The sequence below is a fragment of the Oreochromis niloticus genome, linkage group LG20 (assembly GCF_001858045.2).
Source record: "Oreochromis niloticus isolate F11D_XX linkage group LG20, O_niloticus_UMD_NMBU, whole genome shotgun sequence".
Taxonomy (NCBI): domain Eukaryota; kingdom Metazoa; phylum Chordata; class Actinopteri; order Cichliformes; family Cichlidae; genus Oreochromis; species Oreochromis niloticus.
The window spans coordinates 14,776,051-14,803,753 of record NC_031984.2 but is presented as its reverse complement, the minus strand read 5'-3'; the positions used below and the strand labels follow the sequence as shown (position 1 = coordinate 14,803,753).

Genomic DNA, 27,703 nt, shown 5'->3' with positions numbered 1-27,703 from the left:
TGTTTGGAGAAAGGGAGGGGCATGCAACCCAAACTACAGCGTCTCCACAGTGAAGCACAGTGGTGGGAGAATTATCTTGTGGGGATGCTTAAGTAGGAAGTGGGAATCTTGACAAGGTCGAAGGAGTCAAGAAAGAAAACCTCAAGCGTTGTGGTCGTCCCTTTGTCTTTCAGCATGACAAAGACCAAAAAAATATATTGCTCCCTGATGACCAAAGTCCATCCCATAAGATGATCAAATCTAGAGGAGCATGAGAAATTTACTAAAGAAGAATTACTCAGGAAAGGTGTGCGACTTGTTGCAAACTACAACAAATGACTGCAAGCAAAAAGGATAAACAATTCACTGTTGGCAACTGGAGGGCCAGCCTGACTCTTGGTTGAGAATTTTGATCCCATTTCCATGTGATGCCGAGGCACTGACCAGGTTTGTGCCAAAGGAGATGTGCTTTTATTTTTCTCAAAAGAGTAGGCAGCAATCAAAGAGATATGATCAGAATACCTGAATTTGGCAGGGAGTAGCACTGGGCTTACCCCTGCCATTGGATCTAACAATATTAAGATGACCTGGCCCACCTGCTTGTTAAAGTAACATCCTTCAGAAACTGAAAATCTAAAACAGTCATGGAGACAAGCCCGAGAGCATACAGAAATAGAAATGCAGATGGTGACAGTTTCATAACTTCTCATATAGAAATCATTACCCTGATCTCTTTACTTTTATGTGCCGCAGCCTTTTGGCAGAGCAGTGTAGAGAATATATCCAAATAAGTTTTTGTTTTCAACAATTGTGATAGGCACATTATTCATGGAGTACAAAATGTATAAAGATTTGTGGTTGCTATCCATCCATTTTCTTAACTGCTTATTCAATTTAGGGTTGTGGGGGGACCCAGAGCTAATCCCAGCTGTCATAGTGCAAGAGGCAGATTACACTCTGGACAGGTCATCAGTCTATCAGGGTGCCAATGCAGTTAGAGTGTCTTTAGCCTGGTGGAGGAAATACATGACCCAGAGGAGACTGGCACAAGGACAGCATGCAAACTCCTCACTGAAAGGCTTTGATTTCAAATCCAGAACCCTGTTGTTGTGAGGTGATAACCACAGCACAGTTAGCACTTCACAAGCTGCATATGAGACCAATCAGAGGTGTTTTATTGCACTCACAGAACAGCAAATGGTACCAGAGTGAAAACTGAATACAGGTTTATAGTTATGCTTAGACAAATTTTTACAATTATTAGTTTAACGTTGAGCCTTTGTAGATGGGTCTTTATTCAATTTAAGACGACATTTATGGACACAGTTGAGAGAGGGAGGCTGGTGAGCCTTTAATAGTCTCTTGTGCATTTTTTGTTATGGTGGCATCCTGTGAAAATGGTAACAGATACGTGGAATTACAGAACAGACTGCACACAGTGCCCATGTGGCTTCCATCTCATCCTTTCAACATGCTGTCATTAAGTGTTTTATGTAGTTACTTACTTACTTCCACCCGAGATGAATGTGGCAAAATCAAAGGGTTCCTCAAACAACTGAGGTCATGCTGTTGTGTTAAGTGGAAAGAGATTCATGGACACAAACCATATAATGTTTGGTTGTAAAAGTTGTTACGTGCAAAGTAATTGTTTCTAATTTCTCAAACAAACATATAAACCAGTGCAACAGTAATGCACTTTAGTGTGTTTGTTTTGGTTTGCTTTTGTTGAATTTCATTGTATTTTATGGGAAAAATCAAATTACTGCAGTTAAACTGCCTCATTTGAAATAGGACAGAGGGAGAGTATCTTTCAGGATCAAACAAGGATAGCTTTTGAAAGAAAATCAGCCTGTCATTCCTCCATTTACTTCACTTCCAACTTCCTTGAATAAGAGCCCTCTTCATAAGTTTTTTTTTTTTGCACCAGAGGATAAAGTCTCATAGAACTTACATTTTCAATCTATGGATAATGAACTCACAGCAAGGTAGAGTATAGACTGCATGCTTGACATATTATATGTTTTACTTCACATCTGTACCTCATTCTGTTGTGTAGCGGTATTTGAATCCAGTTTGTGTGCCTGCAGAGCACTGTATCCATTTGTATGTTGAACAGCATGGGTGTGTCTGTGTTTCAGTTGAGTCTTTGTGTTTTTTCAGGGGAAAAATGATAGCACAGTATCCCGGGGGTTGTGATAAAGAACATTATCCCAGAAATATGTCTGCAGCTTGACATCTTCCCCTCTACGATACTACAACACATAGTACCTCTGGGGGAGGGCTGTTTATCAGTCAGTGGCTTTAAAAGTAACAGGTGGACATGGGAATATGTGGAGGGGACAGATGTGAATAGACTAAAAAGATCTGGAATGGGAAGGTAGGGAGTTTTGATGTCAGGCTAGGAGAAGGAAGCTTTTTTCAGCAAGTTATTCCTTGTAGTGATGTAGTGTGAATGCTAGGTTACAGCACAAACAGCCATTCAATTCTGCCTTAATCTTCTGTCTGAATTGTATGCTGTGATCCATAGGCTTTTTCTGGCCCATGAAAGTGGATTATCTTTGCTGTGTAACCCTCCTACTCCAGTATTGTGGCAGTTAAGTTGTGCATTGAGTCAGCAGAGAATCAATGGCTCTGCTGAAAACTCTCCTTGGTCATAAGCATGAGTAGTTATGACTGAATGTAAAACCCTTATTGACTCTAATTCATATTCTCAGTAGCCACAGTAGCTCAGTCGCCTTGAGGCGACTTTTGTTGTGATTTGGCACTATATAAATAAAACTGAATTGAATTGAATTGAATTGAAAAACGCCAGATAACTTTGATTTAGTAGTTTTTACTTAATCTTGAAATGTACAGTATGATTTATAGAATGTCTCATTGCATGTATGCCACAGACCTTGTCTAGGAAATGCATGGTAAGATAATATGGACAATATTTACTAGACTGGATAAATAATCTCTTTTAGCCATGTGTTTAAAATAGAAAATAAAAAGAGTTATTGTTGTATTTTTTCAAATTCCATTGAAATGGTTGATATTTCCGGAAAAATAAACAGTCCTTTGACGGCTAAAAAGAGGCTCGGTAATTGGAAAAGGGACACTGGGACACACACTCTTATCACAGTCCTTGTATGGCTTGTAGATATTCACACTTTTGAGGCATAAAACAGCGCTACCTGGAAATGGTGATGTTTTGTTTAGATAGATAAGGTCATCTGGAGTATAAAAAACAGAGCCTAACAAAAATGAAAACATCATGTGCTTTCACTCTACAGCTAAATGTGTCTTCACCCAGAGGACATGCATATTTTTTCATGTTAGCCTTTGTGTATTTTGTTTTTTTCCTGCTTTTTCTGGAAGGGGATGGCAAGTTGTTCACCCTTTGAGCAGCAGTGTGAATTGTATCGGGTCTCAGCTGAGTAATGTCAGCTGAATAGTGTCAGCTTCAGTGATGGAGTTTGTGTATTTGGATCCAATCTGATTATAAAAGTTACAGCTGGCTGTCATTCTTGACTTCCTATTTTTTGCGCCAGGTGAGAAATCTAGGTTGCTGATGGATTAGATGTCATCTAACTTTATTAATAACACACTGGTTAAATGAATTGGCATGTATTTGAGAGAATATGGTATCTAAATTTGATATAAAATCTGAAGGGTAGGGTTGCACAGTGTCCACTGAATTGCCATATGAGTCTGTCTACATTGAAATTTCCCAATGGACAAGAACAGTGGGGAGTATGGGGCTTGGTTGAACTGGGGTCTGTCATGAGAGCGGGGAGTACAGAAAGACGGAGCCAAATGAGAGCCAAAGATGGACATTTTTATATAAATTTATTTTGTGGGGAAGTGATTGACAAATGGTTTGATAATTGGCCAAGCTCTAATTTTAACTAACTATAAATAAAAGAGCAAACACACCAAATGTATATGAAATAATGCAAAGGCTACAATGTGAACAATAAAGCTGCCTACGTACAGTTAGGTCCATAAATATTTGAACAGTTACACATTTCTTGTGACTTTGTATTGTTTGTATACAAGTACTTTATATCGAACAGTTCATATATGATTGTGGAACTTCAGCTTTAAATAAATAAATGATTTGAACTGTTTTAAAATTTTTGACATGTCAGATTTTAAAAGGGTTGAAAAATAACAGGAGGGTTGACTGACAAGCGGTTTCTTTTTTCCAGGTGTGGCCTTTTCCTTCTTTATTCTACGACATATTAAGTAGATAAAGTCTCTGAAGTTGATTCCAAGTGTTGAAATTGTATTTGGTAACTGTTCACTGGAACACTCAATATGAGGTCAAAAAACATAAAGATTCAAGTAAAGGAGGCCATTGTTAACAGAAGTACCAAAATAAACTATATAAAGGACTGAAAGACCATGGAAAACAACTAGGCCTCAGTCATACAGGCCTAGAGACTGGTGGGAGACCATATGGCAACCATTTACATCTTTTAAAAGTTCTGGTTGTGGCAATAAGGCACAACTTTTACGTAAGCGATCACAAGCATTATATATGCCTTTATACAGCCCATTTTACACTAGCGATAGCCAGCAACCACTTGCTACATACTTTTCTTTGCCAACGGGGTCAGTGGTCCATAGCTTGCTGGCCGGGGTAAGTGAGCCATATGCTATAAGGCTATTGCAGAGGTCCAGCATTGTAGCATGTCTTCCCCAAGCTCTCTATCCCACCTTTTCTGTCCACTCTCACTTGTCCTATCATAAGAAAAGCTAAAACGCAAGCCACCCAGTTGCGTAAGGACAAGCAAGGAAAGCAGTCCTTGTCTAGTGAAATATAAAAATAAACATCAGTTAAAACAAGCCAGAGTGGAAGTGATCAGTGATATTTCATTGCTACTTTTAGTAAGGGAAGGGTTTGAAAAAAATTCATCCCCCAGTCCCCGTCTTCAAATAATAATAGTGCATATTTTTATAGCCATAGAAGTAATTATATTTAGCTTTTTTTGGAATATAAGAGTGCAAAAAGTTGCAGAAGGCTGCTATGATTAAATAAAATAATAGGACAGGCAGCACAGAGGTGGTGGTGTTTATTGTATTTTTGTGTTTTAGTTGTTTAGTTTTTTGAAGTTAGCTACTCATTTTTAGTTTCTTGTATTTTCCTGGTGTTTCGGTTCATCATTGCTTACCCTCCCAGTGTTTCACAGCATCCTGCCTGTGTGAACGGTGTGAGAGCTCTCATTTTTGTGTCAGGTGAGTTCTTAAATCTTTCCTTATTCACCTTCTTAGTTGTTGTCTCTCTTGTACATGGGGCTCTTTGTGATAACCACAACAATGTGATCTTAATGGTGTTAAAAAAAAAGGTTTTTAACAAGTAAAACTGTTTTACTTGTTATAAAGTAGCAACATGCTTCTACTGTATGTAATCAATTATGATTTGAAAAACTGGGTTGATGAAAGTGAACGGGTACCTCAAGACTCACCCAAAAATATATCGTTTTTCCAGCTGGGAGGAAAAAATGTAGTTTTGTTGTAATTCAAGTAGAGCAACATGCTTACTTTCTATTTAGTCGCAGTTTGTTCTGTTTAGGCCTCTATGTTGAGGAGAGTTGGTGTGTTAGGACTTCTTTTGACAGTGACAGTGAGGGATGAGGGTCTCGCTTATCAGGCTCTGGAACTTTTTGTGTGATCAAATCAAAGGGCAAGCAGGATGACACAGGCTCTAATGGAGGCAACACATCACTGTCATTCTCATTATCTCCCTTCTCCATTGACCTCATCGCCTCAGTAACACTGCTCACCCAGCACAATGGGCCATTAGTCTATTAAAGTGTAAATAATTTTCTCACTGTGGAGCTGAATCACACCTACATCTAGCTGTACTGAATACTGTGTATGTGCCACACGTTTTGTGCTGGAAATAGGCACAGATATGGACACACAAGCTGTATGTGCTTTATCCTTCTGAACGCACATCTTAACACACACTCTCTTTCAAAAGAAAGGCTTAAGGGTTGGAGGCTGACAGCTTTGTCATCCCATGACACCACACAGTGATGGAGATAAAAACCCCCATGTTTCTTACTCACAGTCCCCCAGAGCTAGTCAGACATTCCTCAGTAACTGACATGGAGTATGGTAGGATGGAGGTTCCCCCGACTTCGAGCTTTTAACATCAGTATGCTGGTATCAGATGTAGTGGTCCTCAAGGGAGCTGAGGGAGTCTCCTGTGGGTTAATGCATGAGAGAGACAGAAACATCTCACATGTGGTGTGAGGATCTTGACCAGCAGGTGCTGGTCAGAATATTCTCTTATGAATCTGATTTTATTGTTTTTTTTCTTGTTTCTTTGTTTCTTTGTTTACTTTGACTCACACCTTGCAGAGAGAAGCCTGATGAAAAATAACTGTGTAAGGGTCATAATACTGGTTTTAAAGGGCAACAGTAATTTGAAAAAATATCATGCCAGTGATTTTACTATTGTAGTTGCTCAACTGATGCAAGAAACATATAACTGTAAATAATGTTGTTAATGGAAAGATGCCAAGGCTCCCTGGTTTAAACTAGAATGGCACCACGATCTGCAAAAAAATATAAAAAACTAATTTGCGTCTTTCTTGCATAATATTTTTTTTTTGCTCATGAAGAAATTGAAATATCTGGTGTTACATGATGTCTTTCGAGCACTTTTACTTAAAAAAAAATTTCCGTGTCAAAGATCTGGGAAACATTACTCCATTAATAACAGGCAATCCAGCTGGATGAGTAATGTCTTCGCATCTCGGCTGATATTTTCAAGTCTCCAATGTAAATGTCAAGCACACTTTTATGTGGTTGTCATGCCATCTATCACTCTCAGTTGGATACAGCTGCTTTTACAAGGTCCTGTATTGTGTAAGGATAAGCACAGACCCCTTCCCTGCTTTGTATAAAGCCACGATGTGAACATTTTCTTTCTAATTCTCATGCACTCTCTGCAACTCTCTGATACATCCCTGGAATGAAAGGCAACAGTTTTACTGACTTGTCCTCTCAGAGTTAAACTAGAAATGCCAAAGCCAAGGTACATTTAAATAAATCTTATCTGAGAAAAACATTTTGTCCTTTCTTGTTTTATCAGATGTAAGATGCATTTGTAAAGCTGCTGTCCTTTATACAACCCCTGTTACAGCAGTATGGGTGCGCAAGTGAGAATGTGGATATCCAGTGCAGTCAACTCTAGTGCAGCATGATGTCCCAGTGCAACACTTTGTGCCGATGTGAAAATAGAGAGGTAATCCTTCAAATTTACAATCAACCTGTATTCTGTCCAAACTCTGTAGCGGAAGAATGTTAACCAAAACCAAGTGAAGTATTTCTGGTAGCGAGAATGGTTGATGTTCACTGTCTCCTGCTGTGTGATACACACGAGAAAGTAAAAACGTGCCATTGTTGTTACAGTCGCCACTCATGTGGCCGACTGTAACAACAATGTCCAGATTCATGTGTGAAAAGGTATTATGACTGGTCTAGTGATCGGCGTGTATTTTGTCACACCAAAGACACATCAAGAATTTATGACTCTATAATCATCTAAATCTGACACACAGACAAAAATAACATGTAAATGAACTGTTGCTAGTTAGTGGTATTTTCGTGATTAGCTCAATGACAGGCCAGAATTAAACCTTTGTGTTCTTTCTCCTAACTGCAGAGCTCTTTTGTAAGTGTCAAAAGTCCTGCTGCTTTACAACTGCAAATGCTTTTATAGCTCCTATAATACCAGAACACTCATGCCTGTTCTCATTTTTGTCATTTTAAAAGTCAAGTCTCAATTTCTGAATTAATTTTTTATTATTACCGGTAATTTAGGTTATCAGCCTTGTTGTTATGAACCAAGTATTTGGATCAAGTAACTCATAAAAGAAGACATCCATTTGATACACACTAAGTAGGATATTCTCTGCCACTGGTAAGACATCCATAGACATGAATGTGACAGCTCAAATTGTACAAATCATCTGTTTCAATGTGATGAAAGATAAAGCTGGGGTTGTAGAGCGAGTCATCTACCAGTCGGAACGTCAGTGGATTTACTCTCCATGTGTCTTAGGAAAGATAGTGAACCCAGAGTTGCCCCAATGCACTCATAGGAGTATGTAGGTAAATGGTAGATAAAAGTGATTAAGTGTAGTTAAAAGCAATACATGAATGTGTGTGTGTGATTGAGTGAATGGAACTTAATGGAAACAGCTTTGAGTTCTCAAACTAAATAGAAAGGTGCAATATATGTATCAGTCCATTTAAACCCATTATGGGCTTTGTTCAAACAAAAAGTAGCTGAGGCCACCAAGTTTGCACACATTTCAGGAGGGATTTTGTCCCACTCCTCTAAAAGAAACTATCTAAATCATTAGGGTTTCTGGGCTGCCACTTGTCAACATGAAGCTTCAGCTCCCTCCACAGACTTGCTGTTCGACTGAGATCTGGAGACTGGCAAAGTCACTCCCTGGCTGTAATGTGCTTCTTCTTTAGCCACTCCTTTGTTGCCTTCTTGGTATGTTTTGGGTCATTGTCATTTTAAGGTATGTGGTTCCGTCAACTGTCGCCTCAATGTGGTGAGGTCGTTCTGTAACCTGTTGAACATGTTTCAACCTTCGTGCTTGACTGTGGGGATGGTTGTCTCTGTGCTCCAAACATAGTGGGTTGATTGTGGTTGATGGGTTACTGCCAAAGAGCTTGATTTCGGTTTCATCTCACTATAGTTCGTTCTACCAGCCCTTGTCTGAATTTCGATGATTACTGGCAAACTTAAGTTCTATACGGTGGCTATCCAAGGGTGATTGATGGTCATTTTATATTTCTCCCATTTCCAAATAATCGCACCAATAGTTGTCACCTACTCACCAAACTTCTTGCTGATGGTCTTGTAGCCCATTTCAGCCCTGTGCAGATATACAGTCTTGTCCTTTGCCACCTCTTTTTCTTGCCCATGGTGGTGGAGAGATTGGAATAGAAGAAACTGGAAATTAAACCACCATAAAAATGAGAGACTGTTCATTTCTGTGTAAGTGACCAAAATTACAAGTTCAGCAGGGGATCAAGTAATTTTTCCCCCTGACTAATGTCAATAATAAGGAGAAATCATTTTAAAATCAAAGAATTAGAATTATTGATTCAGAGTTTTTGTGTTATAGTCCAGTGAACCAACATATAAGAAAATGTGTCTCAATGCAGTTAGTGGATTTGGAGTTAGCATATGCAGACTTTTGATGTCACATTTTCTGAACAGATAAAATGGAAATGGGGAGTAGAAACAGGAATCCAAAAGGTAGAAAAACGTCACTGCACTGAATGGTCAACAATGGGGACTGGATCAGTTTCGCTGTGCATCAGTGGTTTTTGTGTAGATAATGGTAATTTGAGGAGAACAAAGCCACAAAGGGTCTAGTTTCACACAGAAATTTTGTGGAGCAGAAATGACTTGAACAGCTCCACCATGGTTTCCCTTTGAGTCATATGGAATAACATCCATTTGATCTCACATGCTTCTCCATTTCCTGTTGTTCTGCTCTTAGATGATCGCTTTATGTCACTAACATTATCCTTTATTTATCCAGGTAAAGGTCTCATTGAGATTAAAATCTCTTTTCCAAGAGAGACCTGGACAAGAGGATAGCAGAAGTTACAACAAATACAACACATAACAATATAACAATTAAAAAACAAATACAATATTCCATACAGACAAATGAACACAAGCATGTGAATCACCACCCTCCTTACCCTTTATGTTTCCTCACCATCAGACCCTTTGGCTTAAATTATTTCTCCTTTCTAGACTGGAGATTACAGAAAGTGTTTTGGATGTGTGACCATGGCAATAGACCACGATAGTTGTGAATCTACAGTCTTATAAACAGATTTTGGTGACAGTTATTGAGTTACTTTCATTTTAACACATGCTACAGGCCAATATGAGATTTTCTGCAAATTGAATCTTGTGTTTGCCATAAGTGCTGCTGTCATATGAGTTTCAGTGTAAACCTTAAAAAAATGTATTTAGCAAGTAAGATGCTGATTGAAATTAATAATATATTTCTAAGATTAAATTTGAAATATAGGGGGCCGATGAAAAGTTTATAGCTCAGAAAACTGAGTGCCAATGGCTATTTAGTTAATAATTATATTCCTAGACACAACTGTGCAAAAGAGTAATAACAGCAGGAAAAATATGATCAAACTTAGCCTAGCTTTTTATTTATTTATTTATTTTTTATTTAACCTTTATTTATACACGTAGTCCCATTGAGACCTAATGTCTCATTTGCAGGAGAGACCTAAACATTGAACACTGACCTAAAAGCATAAAAAAATATGCCTTACTCAAGGGATGGACCAGTGTTGTGTCACATAATAAACAAATTAGCAAAGAACCAATTTTAAATTTTGTTTTATGCATTTTTTTTAGTTTAGCCCTTCATTTGATCCAGCTACTGCTCCAGCTCCAGCTACTTAAATTGTTAAGCACTTTGTGCAGCATGGACAGTTTGGAAATGTACTATATAAATAAACTTGACCTTGACCTTGACCTACTGTTCACTGAGGTAAATAATGGTCTTAGTAGAAGGATGGCTGTCAAGAAAAAAGTATGAGGTATAAAAATTTTGGTTCAAACTTTTACACTGAACTCTATGATATAATATTCTTCACAATTTAAACAACATATATTGTTGTAGCATTGTATTATTAGGCTAACAGATTATTAAGCCAATAAAACTGGGGGTTGGGTTGGTGGGCGGGGTTTTCTAGCCTTCTAGTCTTCGAAACAAACCTTTCAATGTGAAATCGCAGCAGCTCCAACAGCTCGGTGTTAGAGCTCTTTAAACTTCCTCTAAGAGTGACCCTTAGACAAAACAAATTTCACCCAATTTTTTTGTCACTTCCCAAAGTGGAGCCATAGGTTGGAACATGTCTGACAGGTAAATAAAAGCTTTTGCTCTGGCTCAGGTTTGCTTTATTGCTGATGACAGTCAACCTTTAATTCTCACGCTTTCTTTTTCTTTCACTTAGGAACAAAACTCCAACAACTTTCCCCCAATCCAAAGAGATCAAGCCACTATCTTTCAGCAGGGAACCATTTTACAAACACTTTGAGGAACTGCTTGGGCTGTCGTGGAGCGCCTAAAACTGCATTTCCTCCAGTGGTTTCTCCCTTCCTTCATATTATTACATCAGCTGGTAGGTGTTTCCTTGGCCTCATCTGCATTAATTCCAGTCAGGGAACTTGATCTCTCCATCTTGATTGTGCTGCTGGGGAATTTATTTTAATCGAATTGTATCACAAATAACATAGCTTGCTATGTGGTCCAGTTATTTGTGCTTCAGTTTGTGTGAGTGAAATTCTAGTAGGTGAATTTGAACTGCTCCTGCACAGTAACTAACATGTGCCCTTATCTGTGTATGGCCTGCACAGTTTATGTAGGCTAGCAGTAATTATTAACTTAATACTCCACACTCCAAAGTATTATCTTACTCTGAAGTCAAAATTTTGAGATAATAACTCTAAATTTCAACTTAGCTCTGCCTGGCGATTTATTTATTTTGACCAGTTTTGACCAATTAACCTAACCCCACTAACTGCGTGTCTTTAGATTGTTGGAGGAAGCAAGAGAACCCGGAGAGAACCCACACAAACACGGGGAGAACATGCAAACTCCACACAGAAAGGCGTTTTCTGTGTGGATGGTGGCCAGATGGTGGAGTCAAACTCAGGACCTTCGTGCTGTGAGGCCACAGTGCTAATCGCCACGCTGCCCGATTTTAACAAATTAAAATTAAAATCTCCTTGATGTACCTTTAATCTTGAGTAGCAGCTCTAAAAAAAAAAGGTTCAAAGGTGCATATTTTGTTGACGTCTGCTTTACTGCGGTGCTGCTCGCTTCTGTCACAATAGTGTCATAACCCACACAGGAAATAACTTCCATGTGAAAGTTTGAGTTTTTTAAAGGGCATAGTTGACATCTATCCTTGAGTTTGGTTTTTTGGTTTTTTATGTGGCCTTCTAAACTGGTTTTTCATCTTCTCAGCTCTTTGTTGGGAATGATAATTCAACTGGAATAACTTCATGTCAATCCAGGTCATTCTCCCACTGATAGTCACAAAACTTTGGCTATGCAGGAGCAATAATTTAACTTCTGGAACCTTGAAAGCCCAAAATATCTCCTCCTACTGCTTACAAGGCTGCTGGATCAGTGCGCAGTTAGAGGCTGTTCAAAGCAGTAGTAGAACGGCAATTTTGTGCTTGGTTTTAGTCATTTACCCTCACTTTACAAGGAAAGTTACCAGGGTCAGACCTTTTACTCAGACGTGTCTGCAGCCTTGATTGAATGAATCATATGCCACAGTGACTCACATCTCACAAGTGATGCAGTTATGATCATTGTACCCTTTTATTATATTTCCGATCATATATTATATTCATGCTGAATTTCTTTGTAAGCTATTAAAGGAGATGATGGACTGCACATGGTTAGCGCATATACAACATGAAAAGGACAAAATTCACTATATTATTACAAAAATCAATAAATAAACTTGTAGCGATTTTCTGTTATCATCCCCACTGAGAGCAAAGTATGTCAGGTCTTCCCAGACAATTCTCCATGTCATTTCCATCTTCTTAAAGCAGGAGTGCATAAATACTCCTGTTATTCTTATCGGAGGCTGTGTGCCACTGTGTGATTGGCTGATAGCTGATGACTCATTTCAACAGGCTGGTGTGGGGCTGGCAAAGGAGCGGAGGGTAGGTGGTGGTGAAAAGGGGGAGCAGGAGGTGGGAGTAAAGCTTTCTCCCACCCCGTGTACGCTTATGTGCAGTGCTGTTGTACAGCGCGCCGTTTCGCACAAAAGCACACAACATAAATACTTGCAAACAGAGTCAACTTAATCTATACACTTACTCATTGTGTTTTCTGCTCATCTCTTCAGCCACGGTTGCCTGTAGCCATACTTGAGGAGAGACATAGAGCCGGAAGGAGAGAGAGAGAGAGAGAGAGGAGGGAGAAAGAGAGAGTGAGAGAGAGAGAGGAGGGAGACTTGTGTTGATCAGAGAGTCTGCAGCCCCCCAGCCTTCCCTCTGTTGCTGCTACAGTACGTGTGAAAGGAAGAGGGAGAGGCAGCAGAAGCAGATCTGCTGTTTGTCTCTGAGACTCGGAGGGAAGAGCAGAGCGCTGTGAGTGCAGAGCTGTGCAGTGCAGAGCAGACCCAGTCAGTCTTCTGGTATGTGTCCAGTGTGAGCAACTCAGCCGAGTCCCTGCGCACTTCTGTCTGAGCCGCCTCGCACCCCAGGACTCTGAAACCAGCTACACAAACAGGTGAGTGTCAACAGCCTCATGACGAAATACTCGACTTACTAAATACTGCACTGGATGTATCCATGTGATTATCATTATTATTATTATTATGATTTCCAATGGTCTGTGTTTATTTTACTGTTGTGATTAAAATAATGTATGCATGTTACTATTTGAATATTGTAGTGTATGCAGGAATGATTTCACAAATGGCAAAAGTTCTTCTTAAGAAATGAGGTGTATCCACCTTTGGTTTTGTGCGCATCGATCTGACAGGTGGGGGTGTTTTCACATATATGTTCGCGCTAACGTTAGTTTGTATGAAGGCTTGTTTACCTTCTCGCTGACAGGTGAGAAAGACCGCTGGGACTTGGGGAGAGCGTTGCCTCTGAAAGGAGTAAATGCATTTGATTTCATCCCTGTTTCCCCATGTGTATATCCATGTGTCCCTGCTAGAGAGAGTGGGTGGAGTGGAAACTGTTTCTGCCACTGCTCTCTCAGTGTAGTTTAGAAACAGGAGAGAAAAAAAACAAGATCACCCCCCCCCAAAAAAAACCCCCCTGAGATGAACACAAGATGAAGACAGTTTCATCTCAGAAGCCGTGCTTTAGGCGGACTACAGTATTTGATGGAATGCAGATTGCGCCTCCATTCCAGCCCGCAATTTGTCCGTGTGGACACAGTAGTTTATCAACAACTGTCGGGAATATCTGCAGGAGTTTACACTTCAGATTTACGCTGTTTTTCTTGAGCTTAGCGTGAGCCTTTTGTCTCAACTGCGCAAGAGAATGACTGCATCCATGCCTAATTATTGTAGCATTGGTAGAATGCGATCACTGTAGTCTAAGACTGTAGCAATATTCTCGCTGTTACATAATAAGGTTCTAAGCATACTGGCTTGGTTTCAAAAATAGAGCTGACATCAAATCAAAGATCTCTCTAATGGGGCAGATCATGCATGCCTCTTTTTCTGTGGCGTTATATGCAGCAAACAATCTGCTGTTAATTTGGAATAAGGTTTTTTTTCAGCTCACATGTCCACTTTTCTCCTATGTGGAAAAAAAAGTGATGTCATAGTGTTAGTGTATCATATCAGTGCTGATTTCTTTATTTGTTTTGCCCTGATTGAGCCCAAACTTAATTATTTGTACTGTGTTGCAAAGCTGGGTTCCTCTTTAGCACCTTCTCCTCCATATTGGTGTGTAACACTCGTCACTTGTACTGCATCCTGGGATGTAATTACGTGTAATGGCAGCTCATGAATGTTTACCGCAGGGAATCAGCAGGTTGGTCTAGAATTATTTTCTCTACTGCAGAACTTGTTGAATGGACTTCTTTTGAAGTTTGTCTTTGAACTAAGCCTGAATCTGACCAACTTCAACCCTGTATGATTTGCTTAAAGAGAGGACAGAGAAATACAATCCTTTGAATAGAAGCATATGGCTGAATGAGATTTCACAGAGACACATTGTCAGTGTTTAGATGGTTTAAACCCCTGAGCCATGACCGTGATCTGGGCTGCCATTGACAGCGAAAATTCCCCTCGGTGTTTGCTGCTGTTGTTTGCCTCCAACTGTCAATCTGTCACTGCTGTGATGTTGAAAAAACAGCCCCAGCTCTCCATTGACTGTGCCACCTCCTTTTATCACCCAACCCCCAATATATATGTACCCACATCCATCCATTCATCCATCCATCCATCCATGTTTCTCCCACCAGGTTTGAAATTGTCTCTTCACTTTTACCGTGCGCCTCCCTCCACCCCTCTCCGCTCTGGTCGCCACAGAAACGGCTGATTCAGGAAGGGTGGGCGGGTGTCTCAGAGCTCTTGCTGCTCTGCCCCATGCGGCGCTTTCACAGTACATTTCTGCTTCTGTGCTGCTTTTATGGCCCTGATATGCTGACAGTTCAGGTGGCTCAGTCAGATGTTATACAATTGTATCAGCTACACAAAGCCTGTTTGTTCACTTCCCTCAAAGGACATGTTCAGAATTTAGACTTGCATTGCCATTCATGTTCAGTTTTTATTCTAACAATAGATCACAGGAAGCCTCTTGATTGCCCGCTGACAAATCACTAGTGGTGGCAGATTTCTTTTTTAGTGGTTTATTTGTTAAATTTGTGCAGACATTATTTGTGGTTGTGAAGTGAGCGGCTGTCTTTTTATGGTCTTCTAATTAAGTGATCCAGGGAGATTGCAGATCTGTTTTATGTGGCACCTGGGTCAGAATCAGAGTCACACTGTGTGTGTTTAGAGACTATACTGAGGTGATTAATAATGTAATATACCATGACTGAGGCATTAAATAATAGATATGCTATGACCTTTCTCTTACATAAGGTTGATAAAACAGAATAAGAGTGATGGCGTGAAGGATTGCCATGAGTAGGTAGATCTGCAGACTTTTTATTTTTTGGTATGAATTACTTATTTATTTATTTAATTTACACATGTTATTGCAGTTGACCTCCCACTCAAACACCAAATAAAAGATTAGCTCCTGTAATTACAGGCATATTAAACAGAAGTGTTTTTTTTGTTTTGTGTTGTGGTTTTAACCATTTTTGTTGCATTTTTCCAGATAGCTCTGGTTGCCATGGTGATGATTTGTACAGTAGCTTAAAAACGCCACCCTTTGGAAAAGGCTTCCAAACAGGAAATGAAACTAGTGTTTTTACTGCAGTCAATTCCAAGCAGGACCCCATGAGTTCATCCTGCTGTGCCTGATTAAATTAAAATGGGAATTGTATTCACTTAGGAGATAATGGTGGAGAGAAGCTTCGTGAAAATCGAGCTTTTGATGTTTTTATGTTCGCTGTACAAGCATATTATTGATTACCGAGTCACAGCCTTTCTGTGGCATATCGCTGACGATGTAGCTACTGAGGGAAAAAAGTTACTTGCCGTTCATCTTATTTTGCTTTTCAAAATGCAAGAAGAGCACAGTGTAGCCATCTATTTAGTCATTAATTTGTGATTTATAGCACTATTTGGTCGGGTTCTGTTTTTTATTTTCTTCTTTTAGAGCTACAGAATTCATGCAGGTTAAAGTGTTTTTTCCACCCTGCAGTGTTCAGCTATTACAGTCAGTGGTGACGCAGCCCGAGACTCATACAGCACACTGCAGAGCCGTCACGAGACACAGCCAGAACAAAGAGCGCACACTGTCATCTAAGAGAAGAACTCAACACAGAAGCAGCCTGTTGAGGCACCAAAGTGTGACATACAATACAGCAGGACACCATGTGCTGAGACCTAACTGACTCATTCGGCTACCTTGTGGCACTAAAGGTCTCAGGTGGGACCTTGTTAGTTCACTGTTGAATATATTGCTCTTCCTTATTCTCATAAACATGAAAACAAATGGGCACGCAGAAGTTCACAGATGAAACAGTGGTACCAGGCACTTTAATCATGTGTGTCTCCACCCTGGTTCCCCAAGCGCATAGCTACAGATTTACAAAAGCAAAATCAAACACTGACATTAAATTTAAAATCGTGGAAATATTTATTAGCAAATAACTCAAATATCTTGAAAAGAAACAGTAAAATTGATTTTTTTTTTTTGCTGTGTACAAATGAATGAAATGAATTTAGAAACAGACAAGTTTATGAATACAGCGAATTACCACAAAAAATGTGGACCAACTTAGTCCAAGGCTACCCACTACCACACATAACAGTGATGCTTCAAATGTTCCCTACAACATACAAAACCAGTGAGTATACATGAGAAGGAAGTGAATCTCGAATGCCTTCTGAAGGCAAAGTTTAAAAAGCTGGTTTTACTTCAAAGGTCACATCGCTTTTTAAAGTCACCAAATCTGGAGCTGGAAAGAGTGTGTGTGATGGAACGATGGAAAATTTGTCTACAAAGAGGTGCATCAAAAAGGAACGCAACAGAAGGCAAGTTGCAATAATAGAGGCAGTAGTCAAGGATCTGCCTTATTTATCATATCAATGAAGCAGAACGACTGTTATGATTTAAGTAAAACCAAGCTTACATACAGCAGGTCTACCTGTGAGCCAGCAATAATCAAACACTCCTTGGCTAGAATACATGTTGTTCATATAATGGCTCCAACTAAAAGCTGTAAAAAATCAGGTGATATTTCATATTTTTGTCATGGAAAATAAATGTAAGAATCAACAATGACCCATGTAGGATTACCCACAGCCAAGGCAACTTGCTTGAGTACAAACCAAACATCAGAATGGGGAAAAAAGGTGATTTAAGTGACAGAAGAACATCTGTGAACACATTTGAATGTGGCATGGTTGTAGGTGCTAGACAGGCTGGCTCAGTATTTCAAAAACTGCTGATCTGCTGGGACCATCTCTGAGTTTTAATGAGCTGCAATTCTCTGGGTGAAAATGTCTTGTTGATGCTAGACGACAGAGGAGAATGGCTAGACTGCTTCAATCTGATAAGAAGGCAACGGATCACCGCTATTGTATGCATAAATGCATCTATCAATGCATAATACTTCAAACATTGAACAAAATGGGCTCACAGAAGACCACACAGCATGCCACGCCTGTCAGCTAAGAACAAGAAACTCAGGCTACAGTTCACATGGGTTCACCAATACTGGTGGACACAAGATGGATAAAAAACACCCGAGTCTCAATTTTTGCAGCAACATTCGATGGTAGGACCAGAATCCATTTTACTTTGTATCAGTGGTTCAGGCTGGTGGTGTTGTAACGGTGTGGGAGATATTTTCTTGGCACATTGTGAGCCCCTTAGTACCAAATAAGGATTACTTAAATAGCACAGCTTACCAAACTATTGGTGCTGACCATATCTATCCTTTATGACTGCAGTGTGCCCATTTTCTGATGGCTGCTTCCAGCAGGATAAAAAAAACATGTTAGAAAGCATAGATCACCTTAAACTGGTTTCTTGATTTCAAATGACCCGTACAGTCACCAGATCTCAATCCAGGAGAGCACCTTTGGGATGTTGTTGAACAGGAGATTCTCATCATGGATGTGCAACTGTATGATCCTATCATGTCATCATAAATCTATGATGTGAAAAATTAACCCAGATCTGAAGCCAGAAGAGGTTTCGACTTGTATGAGGAATGTTTACCAAATGAAGTATCTATTAAGTCTCTATGTCTGTGTAGGAAGATTATACTCCTTTGCTTTCATGAGTAGATTAACTATTAATGAGTGTTGCTTTTTTAATTGGCTTTACTTTTACTACATACAGCTTTTACCAAGACTTATTTATTTTTTCATAGGTTTGCCACCGCCTTTTTACCTGGTCTGTCTTTTTGAAGGACTAAGTAATGATGGTATGGTGGTGGTGGACAGGCTGCCCAATGAGACAGAAGACTCAGTGGATGTTGATGTTCACAGAAAACATTGTGGTCTGCAGTGAGAGTAGGGAATGGGTGGAAAAGAACCCGGAAAAGTGGAGGTAGAAGCAATACAGAATACATGGATGTGAAAGAGAGGCATAACACTGAAGATGCAGGAGTAGAGGAAGTGAAATTAGTTTAAATACTTGGGATCAACCATCCAAAGCAACAGACAGTGTGCAAAAGAGTTGAAGAAGCAAGTTCAGGGATTCACCAACTCCGCCCAAACTGACCCACCTGATCTGTGACAGAAGGATAGCAGCAAGAGAGGAAGATGCTAAGATCTTCATTTGAAGTGAACAAAGGGAAACAGGATTAGAAATTAGTATGTCAGAGGGACAGCTTAGGTTGAGCGGTTTGGAAACAAAGAGAGGCACGGCTGAGATGTTACGAGCATATGCAGGGGAGGCATAGTGAATATACTGAACAAAAGGTGTTGAAGATGGAGCTGGCAGACCACTGAGAAGGTGGGTGGGTGGGTGTAGAGAAAGAAGACGTACAGAGGGTTGGTGTGACAGAGAAGGATTCTAGGGATAGGGTGAGATTGAGATAGATGATTTGCTGCGGCGACCCCCAAAGGGAGTAGCCAAATAAAGCCAAAGAGGAAGATTAATAATAATGTAGTAGAACATCCAAAAGGTGATCTTAGAAAAAGAAAAAAGAAGCTTGGTTTCAATACCTGACTGCTAAAAGGAGAATACACAGAGACGAAATCATGTGAATCATGTTCCTTATAATGTCTGACTTAGAGAAAAAAGTGATTTGATTTCCATGTGGAATGAAAGGTGAATATTTACCCTCAAACTAGTCGTTAATCAAGCTCCTCTTCAAGTGTACCTTCGATGATTCCCTGTGGCTGCCTGCTGTCTGATGACTAATGTTCTCCCAAGCTTCATATTACAGCACTTTAATTGGTTTGAATAAACCAATCATTAACTTGCTCATTAAAGCTTATTGTAGTGCTGAGACCATTGTGAATTGATCAGACCAAACTTCTGTAATTGTTCCCAAAGCTTCATCGTGGTCCTGTTTGCCCTAGTTACTCAACACCAACATCCTGACTCACTGGTTCTTTAAAGATTCCTTAGCACTTAGTGTCAGTATGCTCCTGCACCAGCTTCGCTCATCTGGCCAAAGCTTCCCATCTGGACCCACTCTTCCTGCCATCTGCTCTTCTGTTTTGCTATTGGCCATTTGTGATGCTTCTAGTTCAAACGGCCCCCGCATACTTTTACTGGACGAAAAGAAGTAAGAAGATGGAAGAAGTAAGGAACAGACAAGGAGGACAGAGAGGCAGAAAGATTTGTACAGCTTGGGGTTTAAGCTCGATTCACCACTGTGTGTTTCTTCAGTGCGGCGCCACTGTGCATCTCAGCAGTTTCCATCCAGTCAGTGTGTATCCCGCAAAATGCTGACTGGCATACAATAGGGATCACTAAGAGAACAACACGCAGTTTGTGCTTAGTCAGAGAAAGGCTGTTTCCCTGAAATTAATAGTTACAGAGAGAATCAGGGACAAACAGAGGCTGCAGTCGTAGTGCAGGTGTATGGATTACTGCCCGGGGAGAGTGACAGCATGATGTAAATGCTGCCGCTGGTGTTACTGTTGTAGATGGTGGTGCAAGTTTGACCTGACTGACTGATGGATATGAGAAACGTTAACTCGAGGGGAATCATCTGTGGTTATGCTGTGGCCTGAGGTTTAATACCCACTCTATACTCATACTAATGGCATCATTATTGGTCTTCTGAAATAGCATTTTCATGCTTATGAAAGTGCCTTTGAACACACACAGACCCATGGAGCACATTTTAACATCCAAAATATCTTAAATGGTCATAAAATGCCAGTGAAAGCATATTCAATCAGCCTGGGTGAGAAGTCTATGCACGTAAGGCTCTATGATGGTAAACGACATGGATTTTTAAAGTACTTTAAAATTAATGCTTAGCTTAAAGTTTCTTAAAGTTAATTAATTTTACGATATTTACAAGTGAATATTGCAAATGCCACAAAATTACGTCTTTATTTTAAGCACTATTTGAAGAACTAAACATGACTTCTTCTTCCACTAACAGCCACATTTCATTTTTGTCATAGAGTGGAGATGCTGTAATTTCAGACAATATAATTTATTATTGCAAGTGGTGTCATATTTTTAATTATATACACAACAAATGACTTAAGTGTGTTAGAAATGTAATTTGATTGAGTTGAACAGTATAAAAATATATGTTGACATGATGTGATGAGCCAGGGCCCATATAACAGAGATATTTAGTCAATGTCAAAGTAAACTTTATTATCATCTCTGCTATATACAGTACAGTATATAGAGAGATGAGACGATGAGGCTCCAGTTCCATTCAGTGCAAAAAACAACAATAAATATAAGAAGAGTAAGAAATAAATATACACTTTAAGACTAAGGTAAATATAAAAGGAATTTATATACACTTCAAAATTAAGGTAGAAGGGATCAATAAAAGTCTAAATTTACAATTTACAGTTGAATGGTTTAAAATGACCAGCGTAGCAGCTTTACAGTATGACACTGAAGTCATGTTTTAAAATATGCTGAAGTTTGAACTGAGCATAAAAATGGGGAATAAAGGTGATTTAAGTGACTTTTAATGTAGAAAAAAGAAAAATTATCCAATGAGCAGCAGATTTCTTGGAGAAAATGTCTTGTTGATGTAAAAAGTCAGGGGAGATTGGTCAGATTGCTTTGAGTTGATAAGAAGCTTACAGTAACGCAAATAACCACTTGTTACAACCAAGGTATGCAGAAGAGCATCTCTGAATGCACAACACATCAAACCTTAAAGCTAATTGGCTATTGCAGCAGAAGACCGTAGCCTATTTGCTATGGTCTTCTGCTGTAGTAAATTGGTTACAGCAATTTGCTGTATTTCTGACAGCAAATAACAGGAAAATGAGGCTAGAGTTTGCACAGACTCACTAAAATCAGACAACAGAAGTCCACAAAGCCATTTCTTGGTCTGATGACTTTTGATTAATGATGTGAAATTCAGATGGTGGGTTCACAGTTTAACATAAACAACATAAAGGCATGGGCCCATCCTGCCTTGTATTAGTGGTTCAGACTACAACCACTACAGTGGTTCAAGTGGTGTAATAGTGTTAGGGATATTTTCTTGGCACACTTTAGCCTCCTTGATGTCAAATGAACATTGTTTAAATGCCACGGCCTTCATGAGTATTCCTTTAAGATCTTCTACGGCTAATTCCAATAGGAACAATGTGCCGTGCCACAAAGCTCACATCATCTCAGTCTGGTTTCTTGAACATGAACAGTCACCTGATTGCAGTCCAGTACAGCACCTTTCTTGGGATGTTGTGGATCAGGAGATTCATATCATGAATGTGCAGCCAACAAACCTGTGTAATCATTTCATGTAAATATGGACCAAAATCTTTGAAGAATGTTTCCGGCACCTTGTTAAATCTGTGCCATTAAGAATTAAGGCAGTTCTGTCTAACTTGGTAATGGCAAGATGAAAGACAGATGTAAGATAACTTTAAATATAATTTCTACATTCACACATTGAACCTTTAAATAAATGTTAATACATAAACAGTGAATTATCTGAAATAAATAAAATTATATAAATATATAAAATATTTTCATTAAATTTTTGGATCTTGATATTAATTCAGTCTCAGTTTTGTTTTTTGGTTTTTTTGCTTTTGCTTGACTTTATTTTAAATAATGCATACTAGATTTTTTAAAAATGCATAGGATGCAGTTCTTGTTCTATGGTCTTCTGGAAGGGTCTGTGCTCTTTGTCGGTACCCAAAGGCATTTTATTACTGATTGGCAGTTCTCACTTGATACCCAGGTCGCAGAGAAGGGAGAAAAATGCATAAAGAGCAGACAGAAATCCCATCACCCAAACACCCTCGATCTAAATCCAGAGACCTTTGCTATTCTGTGTCACCTCCCCATTCCATGAATTTCAGCTGTCATCTTAAGAAAACATCTAAATTCAGATTTTTCCACTTATTTTATCTTTTTCACTTTCCCATTTCTCTCCTCAAATCTCATCTCATGACCTCGTATTATACCCCCTTCAACTCCAATACGATTCAGATTGTATAAAAACAGTGTGAACCACATTTCTTCTTATATTTGCATTTTCACTCTATGATTGGGGAAGTTTGGCCAATAAAGTGATCTCTTCTCTCTTCTGTTGGCTGAAGGAGGGTTTCTCAGGACGTTTAGGATTCAGTTTCATTCAGACAATTTCAACCAGGAGAAGGTGATTATATTGTAGCTGGGTTTTGACAATAGTTGCCAGTTTAGGGTAGCTAAACTGTCCCATTGGCCACACCACAGCTCTTCAATGCTGTACTTCTTTTTGTTTTAAACAGAGATGCTATGAGATAAATCCTAATGTCAGGTAAAAGCATTTTTAGCATGTTCACAGTCCTATTCTAACACATGCATCATGCCAAGAAATTTTGACTTCCCCATGGTTTCTAGAAGTCAATAAAATTCATCCTGAGGGGAACAGGGCATGTCTGTATCAAATATCGTGGCAATCCATCCAATAGACATGTTTTATGCAGCCCAGGGGTTCATCAGAGGCGTTGGGAAAGCCCTTTTAGAGACTAAATGGATATCCACAAATCATGTTGTGCAGGTAAATGTAAAACTACACTGAAATCAAACACCTTTCATTTTTGTGAAGCTGCAGGATAATTACTTCACAGATCAAATCTTTGGTTTCCTACTATGAGTTCTGCATCAATGTAGACAGCTTTGACAACACAAGAACATAATGCGGGCAAAGTTGTTAGCTATTATGCCTCCCTTTGTAAAAACCACTCGAACTCAAATACTTCTGACCAACAAATCTGCTCCAAAGCTGCAGCACCTGCCTCTCATCAACCCCCTCATCAAGCAAAATAAGATCGGTGTTAATCCACTTGTCTCAGCCCAACAGTGCTTTCTCTGCAGGCTCAACCGTTCCCTCGGGGACTCCTGGAAGCCAAGAAGAGTATAGAAAGGTGCTCACAGCCTACACGCTCACTTTCTTTTTCTATCTTTTTATTAACGCCTTCATTTAGGTTTTTAACTTGTTAATGCAGTTAGTGGACTAGTGGACTAGTGGCATGCACAACAAAACGCAGTTGCTAAAGTACTTAAAATGTTATCTTATTTGAGTATTTATATTTTCTACCACTATACTTGGCTATGATACATTTTTAAAGATTAAATTAAGGTTTTCTTTGCGTTTTGCTTTGTGATCTCTTGCTAAAAATAATAATTACATTAAATTAAATGTTTCATTTGTTAGCGGGTCTACAGATGCAATAATGCTATACTAAAAATTTAAATAGAATTTCTGAAACTGTATTTCCATATTGGTAACAACAATGATTGTATCTCTGATTTGGCCTTTTTAATGAGAAACGAAGGATTTTGAATACTGATGACTTTTACAGAAGTAAATGTCAGAGTACCCTTTAAAAAACCCAAATGCATTTCTATTTTTGAATCAAACTTGTGTTATTTGGTCAAAAACTAATCGTACCTCGTCATTTTGGACTTCATTCATATTTATTTACTTGCTGTCCCCCGCTAACGCCCCCAAATGTTTCTCTGACTCCTTCTGCTTGTGTTGATCCCTGATGGCAGCTGCTAATGCTGGCCCTCTCATCTGGCAGGGGAGATCACAAAGGTGGAGGAGTTACGGGAGTTATTTTGGCTGCAAAGTCCTCCAGAGCACCATCAGGGGAGATCCAGTAACGAGGAAGTAATTGAATTTGAGGTTTCAGCTAATGATTTTTCCAACAGCAGGACGCTCCCCCATTCTCAGGGCTCGCAGCGTCATGCATGGCCTCTGCAGAGCGTTGCTCAGGCAAGCCCTAAATCATCCATTAATGACTTTAGAGAAGCTAAGTACCTCTTACTCTTTTAACAGACATGATTTAATGGCACTTGTTAATCCAACAACATACAGAGCTTTCCATTTTGCGTCGCTTTATAGGCTTCGCTGAACAGATGTTGTAGTAGATTTATTGCCTTTGGACAAGAGCAGTACTGTTAAAAACCAATTAGACTGTAAAAATCTCAACCAGATCAGGATGTTTTATTATACCTTTGCGTTTCAATTTGTTTGTTGTCTGACTTGGATTGTTGTGTCTATAAGGGAATTTGTTTAACCAGTCTGCTAATTTCTACCTTTTGCTCCACACCTATGGATTTCTAATTATCTTTTAGCAGAACAGTGAGTTGATCACTTTGTATAACTTTGCAGTTACAGTTATCATTTTGACACCTCAGATTACACGGTTACATTAATAGTCAGCTTTCACATCTGTAAGAGTATATCAATGGCAAGATAAGTGTAGTCTTAATGTAGTCTAAGTACAAACTCTGTTAGACATAATTCTTTCACCAGACAGACTGACAGATTTAAAGCTCTTAAATCTGAAACTTGGCAACTTCAAGGCTGATTGGGCTCCATTTGTAGTTCAGTCAGGAACGGAGACTTCTCCCCTTGGACCCCTTGTCTCCTCACCTCCGTTGGTATCATTTTTATCCTTTTTATCCGACTCCGCATAATCTCCATCTCACTTTCTGCCTTTTCTTACACCAAACCTTATTCAGTTATCTACCCTCTATTAAGGTGCTTGATATATTTATTTTTCTTTCCGTCTGGGAAGCAGCTCTTATCACAAAATGAGGTATCATAATTTTTCCTCTTATTCCACCCTTTGTAAGCCCAACGGTTGCTCTCTCTCACACACACATGAACACGCACACTCACTATTTTTGTCCCCGGTGCAGTACTGTAACCCATTTAAGTGCGACGTCTTGTCACTGCCCTTCAGCTGCAGAATCACAGCTAATGGCCACCAGGTTTTTCTCATTAGTTAATTATGTTTTGTGATAATGTCTACAGCTTTGAGCTGTTAGCTGAATGGCTTTTAGGCTAATGGTAACTGATCGCCTCTGTACACGGATCAAGATTGGCCTGCTTTTTTGCTATTCAAGCAATGTCACAGCCATCTTTTATGACAGTATTCTTCATTTAGCCACACAGACTAGCTGGTGTTTGTCTTATTGTGCTGCATCATATCGCTTGTGACAAAAGGTCATAAGTTAATAAAAGAGGCTCTATCAGAAATAATGGTGGCCACTGCTGGTCTATATGTAGTCATATTTTTTTTTCTCTCAGCAAGTTTTTCATTCATGCGAGGGTTTAACAGATTTGCATTTTCACTGGGAACACCTGTAGCACCGTTAGACCATCTCACCCCGGTTTTGTCTGGCTTTACTGAGATCTAATAGATTTGTCCCATCTTGTTGTGTGCTTCTTTTGTACTGTCACAGTCAACTTGCATGTTTTTGTTTGCCGGCGTGAGTCATTACATGACGTCCATTGTTGAGTCGCTCCACAAAGCATGGGTTTTGGGAAAGTGCTACAGCAATGACAGAGGGTGTCAAATGAATCATGCCTCTATTGGCTACTTTCTCCAATCTTTTGATTTTGGGTTGGCAAATTTATATATTCAGTTCTGTATTTCCTTTGTGTAAAACCAGGGTCCAGCGGGGAGCAAATGTTGCTAGTGCACGTTGGTATCTGCACAGAGGTCTCTGTTGCTTGCTTTTTGTTTACAGCAAAAATGATGCATCTACTACTACCTCAGTGGCCCACCAACTATTTGCTAGAAGCCTGTGTGAAAAGATGTGATTTATTCTCCATTGTACCACTTATACTTAACTAATCACGGCTGCACTGAGAACGTGATCCAAAACGTTGTAAAGCACTCACACAACTCAGCCCTGGTCTGAACATGAAAAGACGACTCTTCGTATGGACAGCACTTTACACATGCACTGTGAGAAGTAAATCCTTCCCATATGGCAGCATCCACACATTCGTCAGCCCTTCTGCGTCGGTTTAAAAAAAAACATTGCGGCTAGTTCGCTGCCAGTAAAAGAGAGATTATGGAAATATATTGAGATTTTTAACATTATTTCTGGAGGGAGCGACGAGATTGTGAAATTCATAGAGTGCCGTAGCATCATAACCAACCAGTTTCAGAAAGAGAAAAGGGTTTTCTTTCTTGGCCTTAAACATATTTCATCTTATAACATTTATCCCTTTAGGGGTGCACATATACTGGTGTTTCATATGTGTGCCATTGTCAGCGCCGGTCGTAACCCAATGAGCATAGCTGTAGGTTGCATAATAACACTGGGGTAATTACACAGGAAAGAAGAAACACGATGAAATTGCTTTTTTTAAGGGGACTACAATTAAATCAGTATACCCTCATGTCAAGTTCCTCTCTGAGTTGCGTTTAATCTGCAGTGTTGGACCGTTTTAGCTGAACTTATTGTTAAAGCCAATAAAGCTGCAGTCCAAATGTGCACAATTTCATTTAGCTCTGGCACATTTACTGCTCTCCCAACAAAATAAATGACAGCGTCAGTCATTTGAGGATGAAAAACATTACCAAAAACCAAAAAGGAAAAAAAAACTCTAGAAGGAATAGAGACAGGTGCAAAGGAGGGACAATCTGCAAAAGGAAGGGGTTGAGGAGAGGAGATTGGCAGAGAAAAAATAAAAGTTTAACAAAGGTGACCAGCCCTAACTGCATTATCTTAATTGTAACCAAACCTTTTTTCTGACATTTAATTAAAAAAAACAAACTTCAAAGTATTTGCGCATGCGTATTTGAGAATCAACAACATTTGTTTTCTTCAAGGAAACTTTGCACATTGCTTTGTTTACAGTCAGTGGGAGAAAGGACAATTGTTTCAGTCATACATGCACCTAGTTTGTGAACCGTTACGTAACTCAGAACTTACATAATAGCCAATATAACATTACTCCCCACCTTAGGTTAAACCGCAAAATTACATACTGCCTTGACTCAACGGTAAAACACAGCAGTGACTTCCTCATTGCTCTAACCCTGGAATCCTTTGTAGTAATTGAGCAATCTGGCAAAACAACAAGCAATTTAAAGGGGTTCAAGCCCTATTCCCTCACAGCATCAAGAC

At 39.4% G+C, this 27,703-nt stretch overlaps 1 protein-coding gene across 1 annotated transcript in view; it reads left to right on the top strand.

Moving 5' to 3' along the window:
• The first annotated feature begins 12,827 nt into the window (after positions 1-12,827).
• LOC100696241 (prickle-like protein 2) overlaps positions 12,828-27,703 on the top strand; it is a 36,785-nt gene continuing 21,909 nt past the window's right edge. Inside the window, exon 1 of the mRNA XM_005448737.4 lies at positions 12,828-13,304. The gene's annotated coding sequence lies outside the window, so the exon portion shown is untranslated. The remainder of the gene's footprint in view (positions 13,305-27,703) is intronic.